A 15800-nucleotide genomic window follows, 5' to 3' on the forward strand; every position below is an offset into this window, starting at 1 on the left:
TCTATACCAACTAATGAAATTGTGAAGGAAAATTGATCAATTACTGACAACTAGACAATTTAATAATTGTTATACAATTCTAGCTAGTGATCTTTAGAATCTATGTTAAATGAATAATTTGAGTGACAAAAAAATGACTCCCTCTAAGGAGAAGTAGAAAACTCCACAGAACGAAAATAATGAGAAGATGGATATGCAAAAATATGAAATTATAAGTCTTCAATGTTCCTTTGACAGCCCAGCCTCTGGGTCATATCTGTAATCAGGGACAGCAGAGGACATCACTGCCTTCCCTCCTTCAGGAGAGAGAAGGAAATGAGGAGATTTGATGACCTTAAAGCCAAAGGGATCTGGGAAATCTGCCACATTTGCTTCTTGTACGTGGAAGTACTTAATGGTGTTTGTGAGTCTCCAGAGAAATTTCTAGTTCCCTCTTTGCCTATATAAAAAGGTCTTGATGATAAAACTCCTGCCCAGTTCTGCAATCTCTCCTCTCTTTACTCACCCCCCTTGAGCCCCATTCCCGGCCCTCCAGAAGCACCAACAGATCCCTGAACACAGCAAACTCCCTCATGCTGCTCCTGGGCCATGTCCGCCACCTAGAAGCAGAGCTTAACGGAGGACGTACCATCAAAGGAACATTGGTACTCTAGAAAAGACTTTCTAAAATTGGCAACATTTTAAAAAAACTTGAGATAATTGTAGATTCACAAACAGATGTAAGCAATAATAAAAAGAAGGCTTGAACAATTTCCCGCATTTTTCAGGTCCTTGATACACCTGCTAAGATTACGCCAGTTCTGCTTTTGATACACATAAACACACATATATCTCACAGCCGTATTTTTGTTTGTAGTGTTTTTAACAGCTTTAAGATAACAGAGGAGGACTAGCAACAGAAGTTAGCTCAGGGCTAATCTTCCTCAAAAAAATAAAATAAATAGAAAATAAATAAATAAAAAAGAGAGGTTTACAAAAGCAAAGATCTCTGTTTGTTTCTTGTACAAATCATTATTTCTCCATGCTGTTACTCTCGTGTTCTTCCTATTTTGTAGTTTTGATGTTCTACCATGCCAAGCTAAGCCAGAATAGCCTTTTATTTCAGATGCAGAAAACTGCTTCCTCCTTTCCTTCAGAGAAGCCTGAGACAGGAAACACGACTCTACCTCTTCATAATCACCCAAGCTACCAGTGACAGCAAGGAGAGATGAGACCTCTTATCTGGACTCATGATGGAGGGAAGAGATCTTAGGGGCTCTGCCAGGATAAGACCTTCTTGAAGATAATCTTTTCTACTACTAGTCCTGGTAAGTTCTAGCAAGGTGTTCACAATCTTCCTGATAAATTACCAGCCCTTTGGCCAGCCTGATAAGACAGGCTGGATGATCAGATGCTTTCCATCTCCGCAACTCTTCTCTGGTCACTTGTCTCTCTGGAGTTCCAGGCATAGGGAATTTGTTCTCCAATGAGGGCCACAGTTTACTCTTACTTCAGTAGTGTCCCATGACTTTCTGGTGAGAGGTCTTGCTTTAGAACTTGTTCTTCATAATCTCAGAAAGTCCTGGACAAGATGGTATATGTTAATTGTCTACTCAGTGACTAGTACAGGGCCCAGTAAAGAGGAGGCAATGAATTCAAATAAATTTTAATATGTTTGGTTAAATTCACAAGAGGAAAACCATACAACTGTGGAAAAATTTATCTTAACATTTACTGAACTTACATTAAATAATAAATACCTACAAAAGATTTCAGGGCTCAGGAGAGAAAGTAAACAAAGAGTAAAAGAGTAATGTAATATGCAAAAAGATGAAACTCACTATGGCACAAAAACACAACAAAGAGACAATAATAATAATAATGAACCAAATGGGTGATAATGGAGCAAAACATCTATGCACCCTAGGAAAGGGCTTTGCAATTTTAAACAGATTTCAGGATAGGTCTCAGTGTGGGAAGGTGAGTTAGAGAATACTCTTCAACAAAATGTTGTGTAAAAGGGTATTTTTATCCAGAGTGATTAAGGAACATAAAGGCAGCCAGTGTGGGGTGAGGAGGAGTAGGAGGTGGGGTGAGAAGAATGAGACCATAGCAGGGATGTGTAATGTGCACTCAGTAGGCCATGATAAAGATGGACTCACACTGAATAGCACGCCTTTGAGCAGAGATGTGACAAAATTGATGTATACGTTTAAAAATCATTCTGGCTGTTGCTGTGAACAGTGATGAGACATTACTGTGTGACCCCAATGGTAGTATTGGGGAGATCAGTGTGGAAACTGTTCCTGGAATATGCTTAAAAGACTTCATTGCATGAGACCTAATTTGAAGAGAATGCTATAGGATTTTGTGATGAACTAATTGTGAGAAAAAGGGACTAGACTGAGGTTAGCTATATGAAGATGGCCTCTGTTACCAAATGATTTCTTTGGAACTAATTTCCCTGGGAGCTAGAGTGCTTAGGGACACTGTCACTACTGTGGGGCAGATTAAAGCCTGTATGTTAAGGGATGGTTGAACAGGGCTCTCTCAGCACAGAGGAATGGGGGAGGAGTTGCAATGTTTCTGACTTTCCTCAGGTGTTGGATGCCAGGAACAGGTCCATCTTCCCATTGACAGTTCTTGACAGAGTAACAGGAGAAGTTACAAGGATGTTGGATAAACACCTAACAGGAGTTTTTATCTGCATTGTGAAGACCCTTTCATTTTTCTTGTCCTAATAAACAGATACAGAAAGCCTTTGTCTTCACAAAGGATGGAGTGAGATAAGGAACCTCAGGACCTGGTTGGTCCTTACCTTACTATAAAAATTTCTACATTGTACTATTTCCAAGGGGGAACATACATTTTGTCTCTGTGTCTGTCTGTGTGTCTTATATGAGAAGAATTTCAATCGTGTAATGCTTCTTCAATGATAGAATAAAAGTTAATGAATAAAGGAAAAGTAAGGACTTGTGTTATTTTCAGGGGAGCCATAAAAATGTACCACAAATGGGTGGCTTAAATAAAATTTATTTTCTCGTGACTCTGGAGGATAGAAATACGAGATGAAAGGTGTTGACCTAGTTGGTTCCCTCTGAGAGTTGAGTGGGTAGCATCTGTTCCATGTCTCTCTGCTAGCTCATGGTGGTTTAGTAGAAATCTTTGGTATTTCTCAATTTGTAGATGCAACACCCTGATCTCCGCTTGTGTCTTCACGTGGATTCACATGTGTGCATGTCTATCTGTGTCCAAATTTGCCTTTTTTATAAAGATACACTCATGTTGAATTTAGGCCCACCCTAAGGACTTCATTTTAACTTAATCATCTTCAAAGGCATGATTTTAAAATAAAGTTAGATAATCACACTCGGGAGTAGGACTTCAACAATTTTTTGCAGAGCACAATTCAACCTGGAGTAGCATTCTGTGTGTTTGAAACACGATAGACTTTATCTCTCCACTTTACGATATCCCTTATTTATTGAGATTTCTCTCCCATGACTGATGGATGCCTCATTTGAATTTATGTTCCTCAGATCTCTGTCTTGTGTGTGATCCTATGAGTATACTAACCTTCTTTCCCCTCAAGAAACATACACATTTAGGTGCCTATCAACATACTTGTCTTGTGTCCAGGCCAAGAAAAAATCTCAAATCTCTGAATACAAGACTCTCACAACCACTCAGTGAGTCTGGATCTCTGCACTTCTACATCCCCATAGCATTGGGTCTCAATCGAGTACTCGCTAACTTTACCTTTGTTTGTCTTTGTGAAAATCTGTGCAGTAGTGGAGAGAAATCTAAAGGAGGATCCAGAGGATGGTACATTCATCCCAACTCTATTGTAATAAAATGATCTCTATAAGTAGAATGATCTGTAAGCCATTCTACTTACTTACAATCAATCAATTCAAATAGAATCAATCTAGTCATTGATTCTATTTACACATCTGAAGAACGGGAGTACTCTTATTTGTCAAGGATATTTGTGTGAGGAATATATGGATGAAACTGATTTTTAAATTATAACTGTGATAAAACTATTACTGATAAATTACCTGCCTATTATTGTCCTTGCAATTTTTGTGGTTGTCTTTGGGGAATGAGTTTGAGGCAGGAGAAGGCTCTGTGTGTGGAGGTAAACATTTCTTGGCCTTTTGAAAATGGCTAATTGATGAAAGAAAAAAATGAGAAGCTAAGGAGAAAGGTATAATTATCTATGGAGAGATGAGAAGGTTCTAGCTTTGCACAGTCGTCAAACGTTGTGTTCCTGTGTATGATGCGCTGTTCCAGGTCCTGAGGATACATATTGAACAAAACCATTCCTGATCCGTGCACAGATTACATTTTAGGAAGAAGAGGCAGACATTTAATGAAAGATATTATATATTCTGTAGTAAAACAAAAGAGAGAGACAAATGGCAAATATACAGCAAGCAATAGTATAAGCAGTTTTGCTATAGGTGAGTTAACGTAGGTCTTTCTGATAAGAAGACTTGTAAGAAGAGACTGAAAGAGATGTGAGAGTGAGTTATGCTGACAACTGGGGAGAATCCTTCCATGCAGAGCAACAACCAAGTGCAAATGCTCTGAGAGAGCAGTCAGTATTGTTCTTTGAACATTGAGGATGTGTTTTCGTGATGGGAAAGAAAGGAAGGATAAATGCACGTTAGTAGGAGTACGCCAACTGAAGGTATAAAGACTCAAAAGACCATGTATTATGGTTCCTTTTTATGAACTGATAGGAAAATGCCAATATGGAAGATTAGTGGTTACCTGAAGCTCAGGTTCAGAATGGGAGTGACTCCTAACAAAATTAGGTTTGTTTTCAAGTGATGGAAATGTTCTAAAATGGCATTGTGATGATAGTTACACAGCTTCATAAATTGACTAGAAATTTTTGTATTGTATTCTTGAAACTAATGTATTTGATGTAAATATAACTCAATAAAACTGTTTTTAAAAGTGAGTCATATCAGGGGTTGGATCGTTCCATTTAGAGAGAAGAACAAGTGCGAAGGCCCAGGGGTCACAGTGAGTTTAGTGTATCTAACATGGAGCATATGGTTTGGGGTGGGGAAGAAAAGGCAGACATAGGAGTGTTGTACAAGGTTCTTGGAAGGAAAGGCCTCAATTTGTCCTTCTCTCCAGTAGGAGAAGAGAATCTAGCAATCACTGCCCTGGTTGGGTGATATTTGTCATACAACATAAACTGAGAGAAAAGTGTTTGATATGATGATAAAAAGCCCTTTTCATTGTCACTGACCTACTCCTCCTGTCTCTCTCTTCTCCTTTCTTTACTGAATAGTAATGTTTTGTCCTGTTCTAAATCTCTTCTCGATCAATGTCCTTCTATTCCTCTCTTTCTCATCCTGACCTCTTCAACATTCTCAGCCCTTCAGGGGACTGTGACCAAGAAGACCCTCAGGAGTCAGAACAGGAAGAAGTTAGGGGAGCATTGCAATGGATTTCTCAGCACAGGTAATTCTACAGAAGGAGGTGAGCTGCCCATCTGCCTGGAGCTCCTGACAGAACCCCTGAGCCTGGGCTGTGGCCACAGCTTCTGCCAAGCCAGTATCACTGCAAAGAAGGAGTCAGTGATCTGCCCAGGAGAGGTATACAGTTGTCCTGTGTGCCAGAGCAGAAACCAGCCTTGGAACCTCTGACCTAATCTGCACCTGGCCACCACAGTGGAGAGAATCAGGGAGGTGAGCATGAACCCACACAAGTGGCAGAATAGAGCTCTCTGTGAGCATGATGGAGAAAAACTCCATTTGTTCTGTAAGGACCATGAGAATGCCATTTGCGTGCTTTGTGTGATGCCTCTGGAGCACAACAGTCAGAAAGTTTTCTGCATGGAGGAGGTGGTCATGGAAATCCAAGTAGGCCCCAGGGTGGGAAAAATGGTATATAAAGTGATATGTTCATTTTTTTTGGTCCTAATTTATTACCCTTGTCATCATAGGACTGAGCCCTGCCAACCTTCCATACCCTTTGCTCAACTCTAAGGCTTGAAGGACATTTCTTTGCTTTCATTCATTTGCTTCATGAATAAGCCTAGACTACAAACTCTTAGCAAAGAGAATTTGGATGAGTGGAGAATTGCTTCCCAATGTAAGTTCTGATTTTCCCTCTGAGCAGAAATAGTTTTTGGATCATGGTTGTTTAGATGTGAGAAAACTGTCAATGAGAGGAAGGGACTTTCATGGCTTCAAGATCAGTTCTTCTAGGGAAAGAGAGATGCAGGCTATACTTGATGAAGGTATGGTAACTTGTATCTCCCAGGGTTAAGGAAGACATTCACCTCCTCAGATTTTTGTCTACATCCTAGATTCTACCTGCCAGTTTTATTTCTGTGAACTTCAGACTCTTGTGAGATGTGAGCCTGATTTCCTCCCTGTTCATCAGGTGGTGAGAAAGCTCATAACTTGACTCTGATGATTCCTTTCTCACAGAAGAAGCTCCAAGAAGCTGTGAAGAAGCTGAGGAAGGAGCAGCAGGAAGCTGAGAAGTTGGCAGCTCACATTATAGAAAAGATAGCTACCTGGAATGCAGGAAGAGCTTTTTCCTGAAGGGAGTCTTGAGACAGGAAACTGGGCAGCACCTTTGTCCAATCACAAAGAGGCCTCTTTTCCCTTGTTACCTGAGAATTAATGAGTTTAGAAGACATTTGATTAGTCCTCATTTCATTCCTTATTTGTTGGAGGTTGAGGGCTAAAGAATACTCATATCACAAGTGAATTGAAATATTTGGAGTTGAAGGCCCAGATGAAAGCAAGGTAAAAATGACTCCTGAATCCCATGTCGCAATTCCGTCATCAACTTTGAGCCTTGAATACTTCCAGAACACATATTGAGAAAGACCAAGTGTTCCCTTTTTAGGAAGTCTGGGTGGAGAGATTTAATACACAGTGTAGCGTGATCATCCAGGACACGTGTCTGCAACCCAAGCCTCCTGCAGGTATCACTTTGTGACTCAGGATTCGCCGTGATGAAGTAGACTTGAATATATCGCTTTGGGAGGAGCTCAAAGGAAAACAGCTGGAAAAAATGCTTTGCCAGGAAGTGCTCATGGATTTCACACCCTATTTTCTTTGAGAACCCACTGAGGGAAATACTTCTTGTCTTGACTCCCAGGCCCATACAAAGCAGTCCCTCAGCCAGACAGACTGAAGGCCACTTTCTCTTTTCCTCTCCAAAGAATCATATGTAGACTGAGAGACAGAGGATTCTGAAAGGTTTTATTGAAATGAGAGGCATCCTGGACAGTTTGGAACTGAGGTAGCTGCAAACAGCTGGAGGAAGATGAGGAGAGGGTGCTGGATAACTTGGTAGCAATTAAAGACCAGCTTGTTTAACAGAGTCTGTACATTAACGAGCTCATCTCAGAGCTGGAGTGTCAGATGTGGTGATCATCAACACACACACTGCTGGTGAGACTTGGGATGGAGCTCCTACCTACGAGATTTGGGGGAAAAGAGAGACAAAGTTTTCTTCCGTTTGAGTTCCTGCACTTTCTTGCTCCTGGTGGCATTCAAAGGTTCCTTTAGGCCTTCAGTTCCTCTTCCCTGTCATTCATTTCAAGGATCGTAGGGATAATTCAATGTAAAAATGTAAGAAAAATTTCCATTATTATTCATGTATAAAAGGCAGTGCAAAAATTTGGAGCAAAGATTCTTCGTTTCCATTAGCTAGAATTTGTAATGCCTCTCCTCACTAAGCCTAGCTAAAAGCAAACAACAGGAATCTTTGTTTATGTTTGATTTTTGCTGTTGTTGTTGAGGAGTGACAAATGTAAGGCTAGACTGTGTAATACCTGAGTGAGGGATGTGCATGTAGGAACATGTGTGTTTCTGTGTTTCTGTGTGTATATGTATATTTGTGTGTTTGTGATGGCTGGTTTGGGATGTGGGGGCAAATCTGTAGTCTTGATGGACGAATTGTACCTAGCATGAATGTTAAAGTGTTTTTTCTGTGGCATTGTTAGTTTAACCATGACCTTAAGCTATGAAATGTGTTGGGAAATTCAGGAACGTTCAAACTTTCTCTACTTAATTCTCATGATTATCCTTTGCTAGGTGAACAAGAATTTCTTTATTTACTTTTGTCCGAATAATGGGATAATCAAGGTCATCTGCTGGATCTTTAGCTTTGCCTTAATATATATATTCCTAGAGTTATAATTAACATGTTATGAAATCCACCCATGTTGAGTGCACAGTGGAAGGAATTTTAGTAAATATATTGAGTTGCTAAACCATGAACAAATTCAATTCAACATTTGTTGAAAAGAATCTCCCTTCCTCCACTGAATTATTTTGGCAACTTTGTCAAAAGACAATTTGCTCTGCATGTAAGGATTTTTTTTTCTGGATTGTGAATCTGTTACTTGGATCTATATGTCTATTCTGGCACTAATACTCTAAGCTTTCGATTACTGTGGTTTCATAGAATATTTTGAAATTGGGCAGGTTAAATGTTGAAAGTTTTTGAAAAAAAATTAAAACATTTCTCTCCTACTATTTCAGAGCAGTTCAATTCTAACTGGGTTATTTTCTATGGGGAGAATTTTAGCCATCCTTGAACCTGGGAACATATGGAGAATGCTAGCAGGTAGAGGCCAGAGATACTGCTAATTTTCCTACAATGCAAGGACAGAACACATGACAAAGAATTATCTGGGCCAGAATGCCAGTAGTGCCAAAGTTGAGAAACTTTGACCTGGGTCCTTTGAATTTCCCATGAAAATTTTGATGTAACTTGTTAAGTTTTATTAAAATGACTGCTGGAATTTTGATAGGTATTGGATGGAATTTAAAGGGAAATTTGAGAATTATTGTCATCATAACAATGTAAGATCTCCCCTTTTATTTAGATTTTCTTTAAACGCCATCAGCAAGATTTTGTAGTTCCAGCCCAAAAGTCTTTTACTTATTTTCTTCAATTTTTGAGTAGATTCTTTTTGACTCAATTATTTAAAAAGTCTTAATTTCTTATTGTATTTTTCATTATTAGTAATCAAAAATACTATAAATTTTTATATTGATCTTTTATCTCACAATATTCCTACACTCTTTTGCTAGTTTTAGTAGTTTCTGTGTGTGTGTGTGTGTGTGTGTGTGTGTGTGTTCTATTCATTGAGATTTTCTACATACTGGATCATGTCACCTGTAAATAAGTCCATTTTCACTTACTTTCCAAACTGGACAATTTAATTTCTTTAATTGCTCCCATTTCTTCTTTTCTTTTTTAGTTTTTTTCTTATCTGATCTACTAAATTCTTCCTATTTTCTGCTCTTCATCTTTCTCTATTTCATGTTTATGAGTGTGACATGTTTCCCATTCAAAACTGAATAGCCAGAAGTAATACTCAGTTGTCCAGTGATAACCAAGTAAAACCTGGGAATGACACTAACTCAGAAGATATATAAGCCCAGAAATAGTACAGAAATTTGACAATTTGAGTTCAGCAGACCACTTATTCCTGGAGCCAGATCGATTACTGGATGTTTCATTTATTTGCTTTGGTACAATCTACTTCCATCTCTCTCTGATAAAACCTGTTTAATTTTGTATTTGATCATTTGAAATAAACACAATGCTGAGTAATTTGTAAATGATTCCCTGTATTTGTTGACCTGCAAATGGATGATGGAAGTGAGGCAGCTCTCACACAATCACTTATTGTATAGTGGGACTGTTGATTTTGCATGTGGCTATTTAGTTTAGCCTTTAGTAATGACCCATAGGACTAAGAAATTCCAGTTAAAGTTGATAATAGAGGCTCATTCTTATTGCAACATAATCCAGCTTTTCAATTCCAAGCTAAAGTTAGTGCCAGAAAAGTCAAGAGGATGAAAGCACAGCATGAGTTATGACTGGGACTAATGAAGAGCCAGAGACTGAGAAAGCAGTCATACAAAGGTCTAATGGTAAACTTCTTACCTGATATAGGGCACAAGAATATCAATAATAATGTGTATTTGTTGGAATGCAAATTAGGGGAAAGGGGCAATAACCTGTTTTGAATTAACTGTAGGATAATGTCCACATGCTAACAAATAAGCTAAACACTTGGATACAAATCTGTAGGACTGGAAGGGATCTCTAGCTTTTGTAAATAGCTCATATATTTGGCCACAAACAAAGCCAAATCATGCAACATTTTAAGGAAGTAGTTGGGAAACAGAAATAACAATCATGGGAAATGAAGCCTGTGATTTTTCCATTCCTGAAGCAATTACAGACTTTAACATACAACCTGCAAGTCGGCACCTATTGGAAAGCTGTAGTCACATAATTGACATTCTCTATGATTTTCCTATGAGGGTGGGGGGCTGTGTACCCTTATTGACAAGAATAGATCTGGGGCAGCCATGTGGGCCAATCAAGAAACATTTTTAGTTTTGGCTCTTCTTCTTCAAATTGATATAATGTGTGATGGTCTTGTGGACTTTACCGTCCACGATCTTGAAAACTAGAAGTTCAGATGACAGTTTCTCTCTTGTCTGGACTATTTTTTGAGAATATTTGGAATGGATCATTTTATCATATATATATTGGTTGCCAGACCATGAGGAGCTACCTTTATAGTGATAAGGATGAAAATGAGAGAAATGCTGGTGCTGAAAGTAGATTTGAATAGTAGATGAGAGTTTAGATCTTCTACCCTAGAAAAGTGTTCTTGTTCAGTTCTTTTAGCAACTTTATTCATGTATATTACACTTAATTCATTTAAAATGTTTAATCCAATGATGTTTGGTATTTTCCATTATTAAAATATTAAAACAATTGTGACAAAACATGTAACATAAAATTTAGTACTTTAACCTTTTTAAAGTGTATACTTTAAGGACATCAATTATATTCACAGTGTTGTACACATATCTCCACTGTTTATTTCTATTTTTTTCATCAGCCCAAGTGGAAACTCTAACGGTTAGGCAATAACTCCCCTTTCCCCATTCTGCCTGACCCCACTTTCTGATAACTGCTAATCTAGTTTCTGCCTATATGAATTTCCTCCTCTCGGTACTTCTGTAAGCAGAATGACACAATATTGGTCCTTTTGTGTCTGGCTGATTTCATTTAGCATAATGTTTTTAAGCTTCATCCATGTTGTAGCATGTATCAGAGTTTCATTCCTTTTTTATGGCTAAATAATATTCCATTGTGTGTATACACTCCATTTTATCTATTCATCTGTTGATGGACATGGGTTGTTTCCACTTTTTGGCTATTGTGAGTAAGGCTGCAATGAACATTGGCATAAAAGTATCTGTTCGGGTTCCTGCTTTCAATTACCTTGAGTATATACCTGAGAGTGAAACTGCTGGATCATAATTTTAACTGTTCAGATTTTGCGGAACCCTCAAATTATTTTCTATATGACTACATCATTTTACACTCATACCAACAGTATACAAAGGTTCCAGGTTCTGCATATATTTGCCCATACTTATTAATTTCTGTGATATTTTTTGCCAGTTTAAAGAGTGTGAAGTGGTATCTCTTTGTGTTTTTGATTTGCATCTCCATTATGACCCATAACGTTGAGCATATTTTCATGAGTTTATTGGACATTTGTATATCTTTTTGGAGAAATATCTATTCAAATCCTTCCCCATTTCTTGAATTGGATGTTTTTGTTGTTGTTGTTGAGTTGTAGGAATGCTTTGTATATTCTGTATATTAATACCTTACCAGATATACGATTTGAAAATATGTTCTCCCTTTCTATGCATTATCTTTCTCACTCTTCACAGTGTCCTCTGATGCACAACAGTTTCTACATTTGGTGAGGTGCAATTTATTTTTCTTTTAATGCATGTGCTTTTTGTGTCATAGCCAGAAATTATTACCAAATTCAATATCATTAAGAGATTTCTCTATGTTCTCTTCTAACACCTTTAGATTTTAGCTTTACATCTTTACTGGATTTTAAATATTAATTTATGTGTGATGTAAGTCATCCATTAGTAATATTATTGTAACCATTGTAATATTGTTAGCACCGTTTTGGAAATAATTTGCTAAAAAATAGTAAAGAGGTGGCAATCAGCTAAGGGGTGGACTGCATGGGACGTTTGTGTTTGTGTCCAATTTCAATTCAAATGCCTTTTTTTTATATAACAATCTCTTGAATTACACTTGGTAGAACCATCTCTACCCTCAGTCCATGTACTTGGTTCGGGTTGATAAAATCAGTAGCATCCAGGATGTGTATGTCTCTCAATTCTATGTAAATCAGCATATTTGATTCCTATATGTTTACCAATGATGCAGTAATTATTTTAATTGTTTAATCATTGACCCAGTTCAGATCAGTGATATGTGCGCCTTAGAATTTTACTATCATGACTATAAAGAGAACTTCTCTTTTCTACGAGGTAGTATATAGAGATCGTCATTGAAACTAAGACATTCAAGTTGATGCTATATAGAGTTTTCAAAAAAAGACAACAGAGCAGGTAGAAAACAAAATTTTGAGAAGGAAGAGTAGATTCTGATGACAAGATTTTTGCTTAAACACATAGCTATGACTAAAGTTCTTCCTGCCCCCTGAATTTCTTCTTCTTTCTTTTAAATTTGTCATTTTTAGTTTAGTTTTTGACATACATAACCTCAAAAGAGCCTTGTGTAGAAAGTAAAATTTTTTCTGAAGATATAAAGCCAACTAGTAGCCAAGTCTTTGGTATAAAAGGGTTAGGCTGGAGAGGGGAAACCAACTATATTGGCACATTTCTGTTCAAAAAGATTAAGCAAATAATGGTTATGATGGGGAAAAGAAGATGACTAAAATACGTTGTGGCTATAGACTGGACTGCTTACTACAATATAGGGATTCCGGATAAGATACTATAATTTCTAAGATGGTGACTGAGGGGGTAATAGTAACATTCCAGACAATTGCATGTGAATAGTTTGGAAATATGATGTTACATTTTAGATTTTCTTAGGTGGTGGTCCATGTGGCTTATTTCATAGTTAAAAATTGATTAGATCACCTATAGGTAGTATGTAAGAGATGTAAAAAGTGAGGAGAGGGAGGCAAAGGGAAGATTTATTTGAAGTGCTTGTTTCCTTGTATCTGCAGCAAAACAATGTATACTTCTTGAGGACTATATGAATTATTCATCTTTCATTCCCCTTAACCTGGAATGATGTCTGGCAAATAGTAGATTTCACCTGTATTTGTCTCTAGAATAAATAAATACATAATGAGTTAAGGAGGTCTTCTCCTACATGTATTTAATACGTTAGTAGACCTCTTCTCTTCCTTTTAAACATATCCCATCTCCAGATATTTGAAGCATCTTTCTAACACCCTCACACGAGTCCTCAAGGGTGGTTGGTCTGAATCTTATCTCTACATTTTGTATCTCATATCCTGACCAGGTAGGGTCCATTTTTGTGTGAAGACAGAATTGTAGCCATGAGTGTTATGAGATCAATCAGAATTTTTTCAAACAAACCACAGGGCAGGGAAATTTGAGTATTACATTGTTTCTAATTGTTGATCACAGACCAAACTTGTCAATGGAAGGAAACTTGGGTGGTGGGAGGTCACAGAATTGAGGCCAATAAAAGCATTAGAAATGAGGGGTTACTCTATCAGAACCCCCACGAATTCACTTATTTTAGCCAAACTTCTGTCTCTGCCTCACCTCTTGTTTCCTATTTCTTAGGTACATGTATTATCACATCGAAGAACCTTTCCTTTTATATGTTAGCCCCCCAAATTTTTCACAAAAACAGCTCCTTTATACTTACTTTTCTTCCTGAAGATGGAAAAAATGAGATTTTTGAAGTTGACTTTCTTCGGATTTCTAAAAATTAGACTCAAATCTCTGGTAATAGTGGCTTTGTTCCTGGTGCCAATAATTAATCTCTTCATGCTTACACACTTTAGCATCTTGTAGGAAAAATGTTTTCTTATGGCAAAAGTTAACCACTCACCTGGCAGTATCAAGGTCTTCCCAAACTCATGAAATTCAGACCACTATTAATTTGGTCATCATGTCTTCTTCTTTTCCAAATATGTGTAACATTTCCCCAGGGAATGTGACCTGAAATGCTAATCTCTGGGCATCTGGACTGGGATAACAGGCTTTGGAGACCCTTCAGACTTTCAACACAGGAGCCCCACAGATGAAAACCTAAACTCCTCAGGAACCAGGTTCTGGAACTTCCCTACTACCATCTGCCTGGGACCTGGTTGAACCACTGAGATGGCAGTGACTTCTCCATGCAGCAAATACTTATTTTAGAGGCATGAAATACCTTTGAAAGGCAGAATTATTTCCTCTGATTTTATATTATTTTTAAGAGGTAGACAGTATGGCATAAATTTTTCCAGTTTATAAGGAAAGACGTCAGTTTCTTTGAGGTGAAGACCTTGCCAAGGTCATACAGAGGGTAAATGGAAAGGTAGACATGATCTTATTTCTTCTGGTTTCAGCATCAGTACTCTCACCTCCACGCTCCTCCAGGTCTTCAGTGAAGAGGATTTAAGTGCATCAGTGAAGTGACAGAGGAGGGAGACAGTGGTCTGTGAGAAACACAAGGTCAGAAGAGTGGCATGATCAATTTTTGTCTTCCTTAGGAGTGAGACCTGAACTTGAAAAAGACAAAAATAGTGTCCAAAAAACTGAAGCTTGCATTCTGTATTCAAGATCTGAGATGGATGCTGAAAGTGTTTAAAGGTGAGGAGAGCCAGAGGAAAGTTGTGGGCATAGGATTCTTGTAGTATCAGGGCAAAATGGGTGTTTGGATGTTGTTTCTAGATGAGGGTAAAAGAGAGGAGGTAGACCCGACAAGAAGAGAGAGATCCAGGGGCGGCCCCCTGCAGGCGGCCCAGTGTTTCGTCGGTTCGAATCCTGGGCGCGGACATGGCGCTGCTCATCAAACCACGCTGAGGCAGCATCCCACATGCCACAACTAGAAGAACCCACAACGAAGAATACACAACTATGTACCAGGGGGCTTTGGGGAGAAAAAGGAAAAAATAAAATCTTTAAAAAAAAAAAAAAAAAATCCGTGCTACAGATGTGATCAGATCTAAGGGGAAATGGCCAGGTTTCTGGTTTGTGCTCTCAATCACCAGTTCATAGCCCTCCCCTGTTCCCACTCTAGAGAGAGGATTGGTTTCAGGGTTTACTCCTTTGCTTCTAACAACATCATTGCAACTTTTGTCATTTCAGAGCTGAGAGAAGTCCAGTGCTACTAGAGTAAGAAGAAATTAGAGTCTTCGCATCTCCGTGTTCTGATTCCTTGTCTGAAGTTGCCATTACTAATAGGTCCCGTGATCTTAGCTTCAGATGTTCTCTGTTGGCCATTCCTCCCCAACATGTTGAGGTTTTGCTAGACTATGAAACAGGCTCTGTCTCATTTTTCAATGTCACAAACCATGTTTTACCCATCTACAAGTCTTCTAAATGTTATTTTTCTCAGACTGCTTATCCATATTTCAAACATTGGAAATGGGCAGCTCCCATGACTCTGTGGCTACTGAGTTCCTGAACCTTCTGCTTCTCTCATCCACTTCCTGTATTGCTCCTTGTTCTGGCTTTCATCTGTATACCTTTGTTCAAATGCACAAGTCACACCATCTCTTCCTTGTTGTCTTCCTTCTTTACTTTAGAACATTTACTCATACTTGGGATAGACAGTGTGCCTGGTTGGAGTTAGGAGAGGTGTTTATTTGCCATTTACCCTTTTTGTATTGTCGAGAAAGATGTCTAATCCCTGCTAATGATGGAATAGTATTGATATAACATGCCCCGCCCCCCCCCCAATTTCTCCATATTTACCTTTAT

The 15800-nt window shown here is 38.3% G+C and overlaps 1 long non-coding RNA gene across 1 annotated transcript; it reads left to right on the plus strand.

The window, feature by feature from the left end:
* Positions 1-1178: 1178 nt before the first annotated feature.
* LOC139083972 (uncharacterized) lies at positions 1179-15321 on the plus strand. Its single transcript, XR_011541187.1, has 3 exons — positions 1179-1307; positions 14588-14687; positions 15186-15321. It is a non-coding gene; the product is annotated as an uncharacterized lncRNA (long non-coding RNA).
* Positions 15322-15800: the final 479 nt, after the last annotated feature.

This window comes from Equus przewalskii, chromosome 6 (genome assembly GCF_037783145.1).
Source record: "Equus przewalskii isolate Varuska chromosome 6, EquPr2, whole genome shotgun sequence".
Taxonomy (NCBI): domain Eukaryota; kingdom Metazoa; phylum Chordata; class Mammalia; order Perissodactyla; family Equidae; genus Equus; species Equus przewalskii.